Source organism: Malus sylvestris, chromosome 10 (assembly GCF_916048215.2).
Source record: "Malus sylvestris chromosome 10, drMalSylv7.2, whole genome shotgun sequence".
Classification (NCBI taxonomy): domain Eukaryota; kingdom Viridiplantae; phylum Streptophyta; class Magnoliopsida; order Rosales; family Rosaceae; genus Malus; species Malus sylvestris.
The window spans coordinates 16,808,315-16,821,571 of NC_062269.1; the positions used below are offsets into that span (position 1 = coordinate 16,808,315).

Sequence of the window (13,257 nt, forward strand, 5' to 3'; positions counted from 1 at the left end):
GTCATATACAAACGTCTCTCTAGAATCTATATGCGTGACTTATACCGGTGAGGTGTTGTATATACATCCGTTCCGTCATATACTAGCTATGACTTCTGCCCGAACCCTAAAGTGAAAAGCAACAAAATAAAATTGACATGTTTTGATTTTTTTTCACCTTGACGGTAGGACCAATATTATTGCTTGTCCATGCAGTGATGATCTATCCCATTCGATCGAATGAATGTTTTCAAAAGCAAAATCAATAGTGTTATAAAGTAGCCCATTACGAAGGCGTTGATGAAAAAATGTGGAAAACATATACATGCATGGACGGTGGAAGTGGAAGTGGAAGTGGAGGGATATTGCTAGTTCACTACAACCTGTCAAACGACTTTGTTTTTTTCTTTTTCATCAATGTATATGTTTCTCTTATGATCGACCACATAATTGCCTCTCTCTCTCTCTCTCTCTCTCTCTCCACTTTCACCACCTTTACTCTCACAAAACCTTTTAAAATATATGGTGGGTTGAGATTAATTCTGGACAGATCGACGGATCGAGTCAAAGGAGATCAGTTCATCTTTACCAGTATGAATTGAAGGGGTTTTGGTCAAGGCTTCATGGGCTATCATTTGGGAGTTTGAAAGGTCTATACGTTCAGTGGATGACATGATCACACACTCTCGAGTACTTCCTGTTTTGAACACTAAAATTAACGGATCCACTATACTTAGCACAAATCATTATGGTCTTTAAAAAGTTGGGTAGTTAGACTTTGAAAGTTTTGCACCTTTTTGTTACTTCTATCATGGACTTGTAGTTGATTAAGTACGAAAAAGATGATGATATATCATATATGTTTGCATTGTTACCCACGATTTAATTGTTAAATATGATGCTGACACATTAATTTATTTATTAATAGTTAAACAAATCTGATTAAGTAAAAACCTATAGCTGAAGTGGTTGGAACATGATTTGAACCTGAGATCATTGTGTTTTTTTTTGTCAATTGAAACCTTATGTTTAAACAAACATGATTCATTAAGAACTTGCAGAGAAATGATCGCATTGGCAAAAGAGTGTCCAATTAGAATGGTGTTCATGAAAGTTCACAACACTATTTCTCGAGGTAACTATTTTTTATATTTTATTTTTTTATTTTTCAAAATGTGACTCTGATGTGAAATATATAAGCACACAAATTAAACCCTCTTTTTGACAATTGTAGTATAGATGTAAGTAGGGATCGTTCTAAACCGGGGATTAGGAGGAATTGCTAAATCACTTGAAAACTAATTTAAAAACATAAAAACAAAGTTAAAAATGTAAACAAAAGATTTTAAAACAAGAAAGTAAAAGGGGGATTTGAGTTTGGTGAAGTTGAAAGTAAAAACGAATAAACTAAAAACTTAAATAGATTTTAAACAAATTTGGGTTGAATGGATAATGGAAGGCTAGCTAAGGGGTTCTTCTCCACACATGTCTTGCTTGCATACAAAATGATTTCCAATTGCATTTCAATAACTTATTAATTCTCAACGCCCCAAATTAACCGTGAATTGCACTAATTAACCCTCAGTTTTTCCACAAGTTATTGGGTTGGATGATTGCATACGACAACCCAAAACATTCCCTACAAGTTCCCTACATGAATTGCATAATAGAGATACAAGCAAGAATCATTAAGTTCTATGAAAAACATAAGCATTGACGAGGCATTCGTTACTATGATTTGCATGAAACTTATGCCAAGGATTTACTTAACACAATCGTGACTAGCGACTTTTACTACTCATGAATATAAGTTCATAACGATTAGGTGAAATTCCCTTATACTCTAGCATCATATTTATGCATGCAAACTAAGTATGCATCCCTAATCAACATACATAAACATGTTATCAATCAAATAGATAAGTAAATCGAATTCATAACTTATGAAACGCAATTAAAAGTAATCAAATCATATTGCAAGCATTAACATGGTTTCGAATCCCCCCCTAGCCAAGGGGGGTTTAGTTCCTCATTATTACAAAACAAAGATAAACAAATTTAAACATTGAAAAACAAAGGAAAGAAAGCACCTAAACGTTCCAACGATCCATGTTGGATAGCAAGTGCGTCTAAGGACTTTTCTCCTTCTCTTTGCCGCAACAACAAGGTTGGAATGATGTTGAAGGGTTGGTTATTTGGAGGAATGGATGGGAAGGGGTTTAGATATGTAGGAGAGGCAAGGAAAGGCTTGGAGAATGGTTAATTTCTGGATGATTTGAATGAGGTTGATGCCATGGTATTTATAGGAAGAGGATGGACTTGTTTAACACAAAATGTTGGTGGAATTGAGTAGGTGAGCATGGCAAAGAGTGGGAATTGTTGGTGGGTTAGGTATTGAGTCATCCACTCTCATGTCATGGTTAGCTAAGCATTGCATCATCCACTCACATGTCATGGTGAGCTAAGCATTGCATCATCCACTCACATGTCATGGTGAGTTAAGCATTGCATCATTACTCAAATTTCTGGTGGAGGTGGAAGTAAAAGCCACGGCATTGATGTGTTTTGAGTAAAGTTTTGGCCAATCCTTCTAGAAATTTATCCCTTCTTGCAACTTGTATTTGTTTCACCAGATTTTTAGCATGTTCTTAGCCTCTTTTGTCTTCAAATTCGTCCATCCATCTTGCTCATATCATATGTAATCCATTCCAAGCTCAAAACTGCTCCAAAATGCACCAAAATGCACTTTCTTGCTACCTTAGCCCTTTGGACCTACAAACACACGAAAATGGCTTAAAGTACTAAAATAACTAAGAACTAATAACGTAAATGCAAGAAAACTAGTTAACTAAGTCGCATAAATATGCGTCTATCAAATTCCCCCACACTTAGCTTTTGCTAGTCCTCGAGCAAAACAAAGAAACAAAACATAAGAACAAAACAAAACCTAAACCTTCCAACAATTACCTTAGGGATTTTCAATGCAACATGACATGCAAAAGATCATCATAACCACAGATTTTTGCCTTCCCTACCCTTGAGCACATATTTAATCAAAGTCACCACATACTAGTTCACATATAACCAATTAAAATGATGTTTTGAATGTAGTAACATGCCTTAGAGAATTTGCTCAATTCCTTACAAGATACACTCTTATTTTCACTCTGATTTTCTGACTATTTACCCTACACTAGATGTATGTGAGAAGATTGATGTAAACATGAAAACGAACACTCACATATGTTTATAGCAAAGAAAGCAATTTCTGGAGTTATTAAGCATGTATAGATATGATCTCATGACTGGAATGCTACTACTTAGATGCGAGAACCAGGGACACCATATGCTCGTACCAATCCCAAACTCCACATATTGAAACACATAACACTCAAGATTGAAGTTAAGGGTTGTAACGGGGTTAGGGGTGATTGGCTAACAATGAAAGGTAAGGAAACAAACGTTTTTAAAGCATAATAAGCAAAGTAATGAAATTGATGCTTAGAATTCCCTTTGAATGCAGCAACTAACTTTAAACACAATGGGGTTATTCATTCAACTTTTTAGGGCCGATTTCAACTACAAACAACACTTGTGAGCCTTTCCTCACTTATTTCAAACTCTTTTTTTTTTCTTTTTTTTTTCTTTTTCTTTTCTAACCCGTGCCTTATTACTTTCTTTTGGCACACAAAACACAAAAATCTCATTCCTCCACACTTGTTTTCTGCATAAGGACAATCAAAAGGAATTCATTTTAAGTCATGCTTCATTATGCTTTAAAAACAAGGGTATGGATAATCCTAATCTAGGCTAGGTAAGGGAAATGTGGTTTAACAAAGAAAACAGGCTAAACAAGGCTCAACGGGGTTAAACTTAAACAAATATGCACGGGATAAGCTTTTTGGCTCTAGTTCACTACACAACTTCATCTTGAATATGTGTTATGCAAATCAATGTCATGCTTTGAATGGAACGGGCATAAGTTCTAGTATTTGGAACTAAATGATGAAACGCCTTCTAAGTAGCAACCAAGCAAAGAATGATGAGATCATGCAACGACTTTAGAAAACAAAAATGCACAGATTAATAACTCTCCAAAGAACGTATTAGGCTCAAGTCACTCAAGGTTGTAGTGTTAGTTTGAGTTCCTTCCTTCAAGCATGTTACAAAAACTGATTTTTTTCTTTGTGATTACATGTGAATTCATAAACTATAACTATAACCAAGCATAAATCAAGAGCATATCAAAATTCCATCCATGTTTATAACTTTCTTTAACAGTCATGCAATTAAAAACCAAATCTTCATTATTTGTGTTGGAAGGTACCCTAAGACACAAACAAACACACAAAAACAACTCTTTTTGGCTTTTTCAAAACAATTTTTTTTCAAATTTTTGTCAAATTTTCGGATTTTTATGTCAAAACATACTAACATGCTTAAAAACACACTAAAAACACTTAAAACAGCAAGAAACAACATTGTAAGTGATAGGTGAATAAAATCCCACGAAAATCATGCAACAACAACTTGTTTACCCCCCCACACTTAAATCTAACATTGTCCTCAATGTTTCAAACATAAACTCACACAAAAGCAAACAAACAAACAACGAGGAAACATGATAAACATGGCAAAGTAAAAGCAACAGAGAGGAGGGTTAAAGAACGCAAACACCTGGTTTTGGAGTCGGAAATTCCTAGGTCTTCTTTATTTCCATGGGTTGCCTCCATCACTAATGAGAACTCTAGGCATGCCAAACCTAGCAAAGATATTAGTTTTCACAAAATCTGCAACAACCTTTGAATCGTTAGTCCGGGTGGCTTTGGCTTCCACCCATTTGGAAACATAATCAACAGCTAGCAAGATATAAGTGAAACCAAAAGATGGAGGGAAAGGACCCATGAAATCTATACCCCAATGTCAGAAAACACTATAATGCAAATAAAAATAAAATAAATAAATAATAAGAAACAAAATAAAGCAATTGGACTGAAAACTTCCCTAGTTTGCAGTAAAACCAAGCGATGACCCCCCAAGCTAAAATTCTGCAATCAACTTCAAGGGTGGAAATAACCAAAAGTTCCTGCAAAGAAAAGAAATAATTCAGTTTAGTAACACAAGAAAATATAAAAAAAATTGCAAACGAAAAATTGAAAATCACGATAAAAGACAATGAATAGAACTAATAAGTGATCATTGGTCGTGCTTGTTGACTTTCCACAGCTTTTCTCTTGAACAGGGTGACACTTAGCTTTTTACTTGCAAGTGATGATTTGATGATATTGTACGGCGAAGCTTTGCTCTTTGGTGATGTTGCAGTTCCTTATTTGTTCTCCAAGCAGATGTGGCAGCTTCTCTAGTTCTTCAGCTCGGACTCCTTCCGCTGGGATGATTGTGCAAGCTGCATTCTTCTCTGCTTGTTTCTTCTGTACGTTGTCTCCACATGCTGTTGGTATCATTTTCGCTTGCCTTATCTGTTCTTCAGGTAGATGTGGTAGCTTCTTTGGAAGTACATCAGCAGTGGAAGACGAGTACTCGAGAGCAATTTCTCCATGTCCTACAGGTTAGAACAAAGACAAGGAAAAGGACATGGAGAATGCATGATATGAGATACTCTTGCTTTCAACCTTTATGATATGAAATACTTTTGCTCTGGATGGGTTGTTTACAGGGGTATCCCAGGGAATGAGGAATACAGTGTGACTCGAGATGGTTCTTTGGGAATGCATTCTCGGAGATGAAGAAGTGCTGAGAGGGTGTGCCTTTGCTGTGGAAGGCGAAGGTAAATACTTATAGGACTTTTCTTCACAACCGGAACTATTCTCTCACTCATTGTCGGCAGCCGGTGGATGGATGAATAGTACAAATTACGCGCTTTCTGACAAAGCTGCCCGTAATTTTCGCAAAGCTGCCAGTTGCATGTGACGAGTGACGACATGTCTGGACAAATTGATCTTTTGAAATCCGGGGTTCGGCTCGTGGTTTCTGAGCAAGCCCAGCTTTTGAGAAATGCAACGCCTCTTTTGAGAAAAGAATCCGGCTTTTGAGAAAGGAGCCCCGACTCTTCGATTTCTGATGAGCGCCTCTTTGATTTCTTCTTTTTATAGAGGCGCTAATTTTGTTCCACAACACACTTGAGCTCCCTCCTGTAAACACTCCCTTCTTGCACTTCCGAAATCTTAATCTGTCCGATCTCTTCTTTCTCAACACCTTCAGAAAATGTCTGGCCCTTCCGATCGTCGTTTTGACTTGAACATTGGTGAAGAGGCAGCTCCGCCTTCACCAGACAACATATGGCGCCCATCCTTCATATCCCCTACCGGTCCCCTTACCGTGGGGGATTCGGTGATGAAAAATGACATGACCGCTGCGGTGGTGGCCCGGAACCTTGTCACCCCAAGAGATAACAGATTGTTCGCTAGACGGTCTGATGAATTGGCGGTTAAGGAGTCTCTGGCTCTTAGCGTGCAGTGTGCCGGTTCCGTGTCCAACATGGCCCAACGCCTATTTGCCCGAACCCGTCACGTTGAATCGTTGGTGGCTGAAATACAGAGTCTCAAAGAGGAGATTAAAGGACTCAAGCATGAAAATAAACAATTGCATAAGCTTGCACACAACTATGCCACAACCATGAAGAGGAAAATTGACCAGATACATGAATCTGATGGTCAGATTTTACTTGATCATCGGAGGTTTGTGGGTTTGTTCCAACAGCATCTGCCTTCGTCTTCTGGAGCGGCATCGCGTAGTGAAGCTCCAACTGATCAACCTCTGTTGCCTCCTCCTTCTGTGGCCCCGCCGACTGCTGAAGCTCCGCCGACTACTGAAGCACCACCTGACCAATGAATGCTATTAGTTTACACATCATTGTAAAATATTTTTACTTTTATGTTTTTTTTTTTTTTTTTGTTTTTTTTGTTGTTTTAAATTATATGTAAATTAATGTAGAAAGACTTTGGTTAACCTTCCCCCACACTTAAACTAAATAACACAAACTTACAGAAATTAACCAAATAACACAACTAACTAAACAAAACAAAATGAAAGCAGTAAAGATAAGGGTGTAAGAATTCAAATCTGATTTGGTTTAGCGATTCCAAAGTCTCCCTTCGTTGAATGCTTGGGTTGCCTCCCAAGAAGCGCTTGATTTAACGTCTTTAGCCGAACGAATCTTTCCTTTAAACTCCCCTCGGCTCCAAAGCATGGAATTTATCTTTTAATGGGAGGTGATACTTGAAATGATTCGGCAATGGTTTAAATTCAAGAGTGGGTGCCTGAATCATCAAAATCAGAAAAATGTTAGTATAAATAAAAATTAAAATTGGAGAAGATGGCTTACTTTCTTTTTCCGACACAAACTCAATGACAAACACCACATCTTTGAACATTTCTGGGATTTTGAACTTGGCCAGGTTTACTATGATGGTTGTGGCTTGTCCCGTGTCATCAAACTCAACTGCTTTGGGCTTGATTGTCTCATGCACAGCCTCTTGGATGTATTCTTGATATGCTTCAACCACTTCATTCTCTTGAATCCCTTTTCTTGGTGTGCAAGGTTCTTTGAACGTTTCAATACCATCGGGAACTTGTTTTGGTGCACCAAGAATTGGGATATCACTTTGCACCTTTGGAAGAGCTTCCACAATGTCTTTTTCACTCTCTTTGATATTTGGAATAAAAAACCTACAAGGAAAAAGGACATTTGGTGGAATAATGTTAGAATGAAGTGGATTTAAAACTTCCTCACCTGAGTTGGATGACATAGGGATTTGAGGAGCTTGCAGCAAGAATTCTTCTAAACTGCCCAGGTCGTCCTCCTCCTCTTCTGCTTGCAGCAGCAATTCATCCATGTTCGGGCTGTGTTTGGATAGTTATGGGACAGCTTCATCCTTCATGTCACCTTCCAAAGTGATAGCATCGTGGATTTCAAAATCTTCCTTCGAATTTTCAACAGTTGAGCTGGAGAGTTCACTTTGCTCTTGAATTTGTACCATGAATTCCATAATCTCTCCCATTTGACTCATCAATTTATCCAACTTCTTGTCTTGATTTTGTTGGTCCTGCGTCAAAGAGGTTAGTACTTGAAAAATTTGATCACTATCCATGGACATACTTAAATTTGATTGGAATTGTTGTGGGGTATGCGGTGGTGGTTGCATAGGCGTTAAATAAAACTCCTCAGATTGCTGCCAATATCCCTCTTGTTGGAATTGTTGAGGTTCCCCCCACATATAATTTGAATGATCTCTCCAAGCCGAATTATAAGCGTTGGAAAACATGTTGTTGCTTGGTTGATCATAGCCTTGATAACCCCAAGCATCTTCATTGGCAGAAAATTGAGGACTTTGATATCCTTGCCCATAGGGCACATCAAGTGTAGGGACACTTGGCATTGTGGTCCGTTCGGCATACTGCGACATTTGAGAAGTAAGATTTGCCAATTGAGCTTGAATGCTAGCAAAATCCATGTCTTACTTCTCTAGTACCTAAAATCAAAGAAAGAAAACTAAATCAAATATCAAAAGTAACACAAAATAAGGAAAACAAAACTAAGTCAGAAACTAAAACAAAAACAAACTAAACAAAAAGAAAAGAACCAAGGGATTAGCAAAGTTGCTAATCCCCGGCAACGGCGCCAAAATTTGATGTGAAATATATAAGCACACAAATTAAACCCTCTTTTTGACAATTGTAGTATAGATGTAAGTAGGGATCGTTCTAAACCGGGGATTAGGAGGGATTGCTAAATCACTTGAAAACTAATTTAAAAACATAAAAACAAAGTTAAAAATGTAAACAAAAGATTTTAAAACAAGAAAGTAAAAGGGGGATTTGAGTTTGGTGAAGTTGAAAGTAAAAACGAATAAACTAAAAACTTAAATAGATTTTAAACAAATTTGGGTTGAATGGATAATGGAAGGCTAGCTAAGGGGTTCTTCTCCACACATGTCTTGCTTGCATACAAAATGATTTCCAATTGCATTTCAATAACTTATTAATTCTCAACGCCCCAAATTAACCGTGAATTGCACTAATTAACCCTCAGTTTTTCCACAAGTTATTGGGTTGGATGATTGCATACGACAACCCAAAACATTCCCTACAAGTTCCCTACATGAATTGCATAATAGAGATACAAGCAAGAATCATTAAGTTCTATGAAAAACATAAGCATTGACGAGGCACTCGTTACTATGATTTGCATGAAACTTATGCCAAGGATTTACTTAACACAATCGTGACTAGCGACTTTTACTACTCATGAATATAAGTTCATAACGATTAGGTGAAATTCCCTTATACTCTAGCATCATATTTATGCATGCAAACTAAGTATGCATCCCTAATCAACATACATAAACATGTTATCAATCAAATAGATAAGTAAATCGAATTCATAACTTATGAAACGCAATTAAAAGTAATCAAATCATATTGCAAGCATTAACATGGTTTCGAATCCCCCCTAGCCAAGGGGGGTTTAGTTCCTCATTATTACAAAACAAAGATAAACAAATTTAAACATTGAAAAACAAAGGAAAGAAAGCACCTAAACGTTCCAACGATCCATGTTGGATAGCAAGTGCGTCTAAGGACTTTTCTCCTTCTCTTTGCCGCAACAACAAGGTTGGAATGATGTTGAAGGGTTGGTTATTTGGAGGAATGGATGGGAAGGGGTTTAGATATGTAGGAGAGGCAAGGAAAGGCTTGGAGAATGGTTAATTTCTGGATGATTTGAATGAGGTTGATGCCATGGTATTTATAGGAAGAGGATGGACTTGTTTAACACAAAATGTTGGTGGAATTGAGTAGGTGAGCATGGCAAAGAGTGGGAATTGTTGGTGGGTTAGGTATTGAGTCATCCACTCTCATGTCATGGTTAGCTAAGCATTGCATCATCCACTCACATGTCATGGTGAGCTAAGCATTGCATCATCCACTCACATGTCATGGTGAGTTAAGCATTGCATCATTACTCAAATTTCTGGTGGAGGTGGAAGTAAAAGCCACGGCATTGATGTGTTTTGAGTGAAGTTTTGGCCAATCCTTCTAGAAATTTATCCCTTCTTGCAACTTGTATTTGTTTCACCAGATTTTTAGCATGTTCTTAGCCTCTTTTGTCTTCAAATTCGTCCATCCATCTTGCTCATATCATATGTAATCCATTCCAAGCTCAAAACTGCTCCAAAATGCACCAAAATGCACTTTCTTGCTACCTTAGCCCTTTGGACCTACAAACACACGAAAATGGCTTAAAGTACTAAAATAACTAAGAACTAATAACGTAAATGCAAGAAAACTAGTTAACTAAGTCGCATAAATATGCGTCTATCAAATTCCCCCACACTTAGCTTTTGCTAGTCCTGGAGCAAAACAAAGAAACAAAACATAAGAACAAAACAAAACCTAAACCTTCCAACAATTACCTTAGGGATTTTCAATGCAACATGACATGCAAAAGATCATCATAACCACAGATTTTTGCCTTCCCTACCCTTGAGCACATACTTAATCAAAGTCACCACATACTAGTTCACATATAACCAATTAAAACGATGTTTTGAATGTAGTAACATGCCTTAGAGAATTTGCTCAATTCCTTACAAGATACACTCTTATTTTCACTCTGATTTTCTGACTATTTACCCTACACTAGATGTATGTGAGAAGATTGATGTAAACATGAAAACGAACACTCACATATGTTTATAGCAAAGAAAGCAATTTCTGGAGTTATTAAGCATGTATAGATATGATCTCATGACTGGAATGCTACTACTTAGATGCGAGAACCAGGGACACCATATGCTCGTACCAATCCCAAACTCCACATATTGAAACACATAACACTCAAGATTGAAGTTAAGGGTTGTAACGGGGTTAGGGGTGATTGGCTAACAATGAAAGGTAAGGAAACAAACGTTTTTAAAGCATAATAAGCAAAGTAATGAAATTGATGCTTAGAATTCCCTTTGAATGCAGCAACTAACTTTAAACACAATGGGGTTATTCATTCAACTTTTTAGGGCCGATTTCAACTACAAACAACACTTGTGAGCCTTTCCTCACTTATTTCAAACTCTTTTTCTTTTCTTTTTTTTTTCTTTTTCTTTTCTAACCCGTGCCTTATTACTTTCTTTTGGCACACAAAACACAAAAATCTCATTCCCCCACACTTGTTTTCTGCATAAGGACAATCAAAAGGAATTCATTTTAAGTCATGCTTCATTATGCTTTAAAAACAAGGGTATGGATAGTCCTAATCTAGGCTAGGTAAGGGAAATGGGGTTTAACAAAGAAAACAGGCTAAACAAGGCTCAACGGGGTTAAACTTAAACAAATATGCACGGGATAAGCTTTTTGGCTCTAGTTCACTACACAACTTTATCTTGAATATGTGTTATGCAAATCAATGTCATGCTTTGAATGGAACGGGCATAAGTTCTAGTATTTGGAACTAAATGATGAAACGCCTTCTAAGTAGCAACCAAGCAAAGAATGATGAGATCATGCAACGACTTTAGAAAACAAAAATGCACAGATTAATAACTCTCCAAAGAACGTATTAAGCTCAAGTCTCTCAAGGTTGTAGTGCTAGTTTGAGTTCCTTCCTTCAAGCATGTTACAAAAACTGATTTTTTTCTTTGTGATTACATGTGAATTCGTAAACTATAACTATAACCAAGCATAAATCAAGAGCATATCAAACTTCCATCCATGTTTATAACTTTCTTTAACAGTCATGCAATTAAAAACCAAATCCTCATTATTTGTGTTGGAAGGTACCCTAAGACACAAACAAACACACAAAAACAACTCTTTTTGGCTTTTTCAAAACAATTTTTTTTCAAATTTTTGTCAAATTTTCGGATTTTTATGTCAAAACATACTAACATGCTTAAAAACACACTAAAAACACTTAAAACAGCAAGAAACAACATTGTAAGTGATAGGTGAATAAAATCCCACGAAAATCATGCAACAGCAACTTGTTTACCCCCCCACACTTAAATCTAACATTGTCCTCAATGTTTCAAACATAAACTCACACAAAAGCAAACAAACAAACAACGAGGAAACATGATAAACATGGCAAAGTAAAAGCAACAGAGAGGAGGGTTAAAGAACGCAAACACCTGGTTTTGGAGTCGGAAATTCCTAGGTCTTCTTTATTTCCATGGGTTGCCTCCATCACTAATGAGAACTCTAGGCATGCCAAACCTAGCAAAGATATTAGTTTTCACAAAATCTGCAACAACCTTTGAATCGTTAGTCCGGGTGGCTTTGGCGCAACAACAAGGTTGGAATGATGTTGAAGGGTTGGTTATTTGGAGGAATGGATGGGAAGGGGTTTAGATATGTAGGAGAGGCAAGGAAAGGCTTGGAGAATGGTTAATTTCTGGATGATTTGAATGAGGTTGATGCCATGGTATTTATAGGAAGAGGATGGACTTGTTTAACACAAAATGTTGGTGGAATTGAGTAGGTGAGCATGGCAAAGAGTGGGAATTGTTGGTGGGTTAGGTATTGAGTCATCCACTCTCATGTCATGGTTAGCTAAGCATTGCATCATCCACTCACATGTCATGGTGAGCTAAGCATTGCATCATCCACTCACATGTCATGGTGAGTTAAGCATTGCATCATTACTCAAATTTCTGGTGGAGGTGGAAGTAAAAGCCACGGCATTGATGTGTTTTGAGTGAAGTTTTGGCCAATCCTTCTAGAAATTTATCCCTTCTTGCAACTTGTATTTGTTTCACCAGATTTTTAGCATGTTCTTAGCCTCTTTTGTCTTCAAATTCGTCCATCCATCTTGCTCATATCATATGTAATCCATTCCAAGCTCAAAACTGCTCCAAAATGCACCAAAATGCACTTTCTTGCTACCTTAGCCCTTTGGACCTACAAACACACGAAAATGGCTTAAAGTACTAAAATAACTAAGAACTAATAACGTAAATGCAAGAAAACTAGTTAACTAAGTCGCATAAATATGCGTCTATCAGACTCAAAGTGGTATCTTTTGAAATGATACAAGTAACTTCACATGAAAGGTGTAGCAAATCTATAACTAGTGTCGGCCAGAAAATGCTTTCTAAAATTCCACCAGAGTTTCTAGGTTCTAGCAACCTCGAGCCTTCTTTATAAGTCCTCAATTAAGTTGCTTTTCATGTGTGTAAATTGCTGATCAACTACAAGAAAGTGCTACGTTTCATTGTATCCTAGAGGCATATTAACGTATTACGTTCACTTTTGAAGACAAATAGCATC

General features: G+C 37.1%; 1 long non-coding RNA gene across 1 annotated transcript; it reads right to left on the reverse strand.

Moving 5' to 3' along the window:
* Positions 1-1,933: 1,933 nt before the first annotated feature.
* Positions 1,934-12,266, reverse strand: LOC126585474 (uncharacterized). The gene is made up of 2 exons (XR_007610515.1): positions 10,390-12,266; positions 1,934-2,926 (listed from the first exon to the last, which is right to left on the reverse strand). It is a non-coding gene; the product is annotated as an uncharacterized LOC126585474 (long non-coding RNA).
* Between the last annotated feature and the right edge of the window lie 991 nt (positions 12,267-13,257).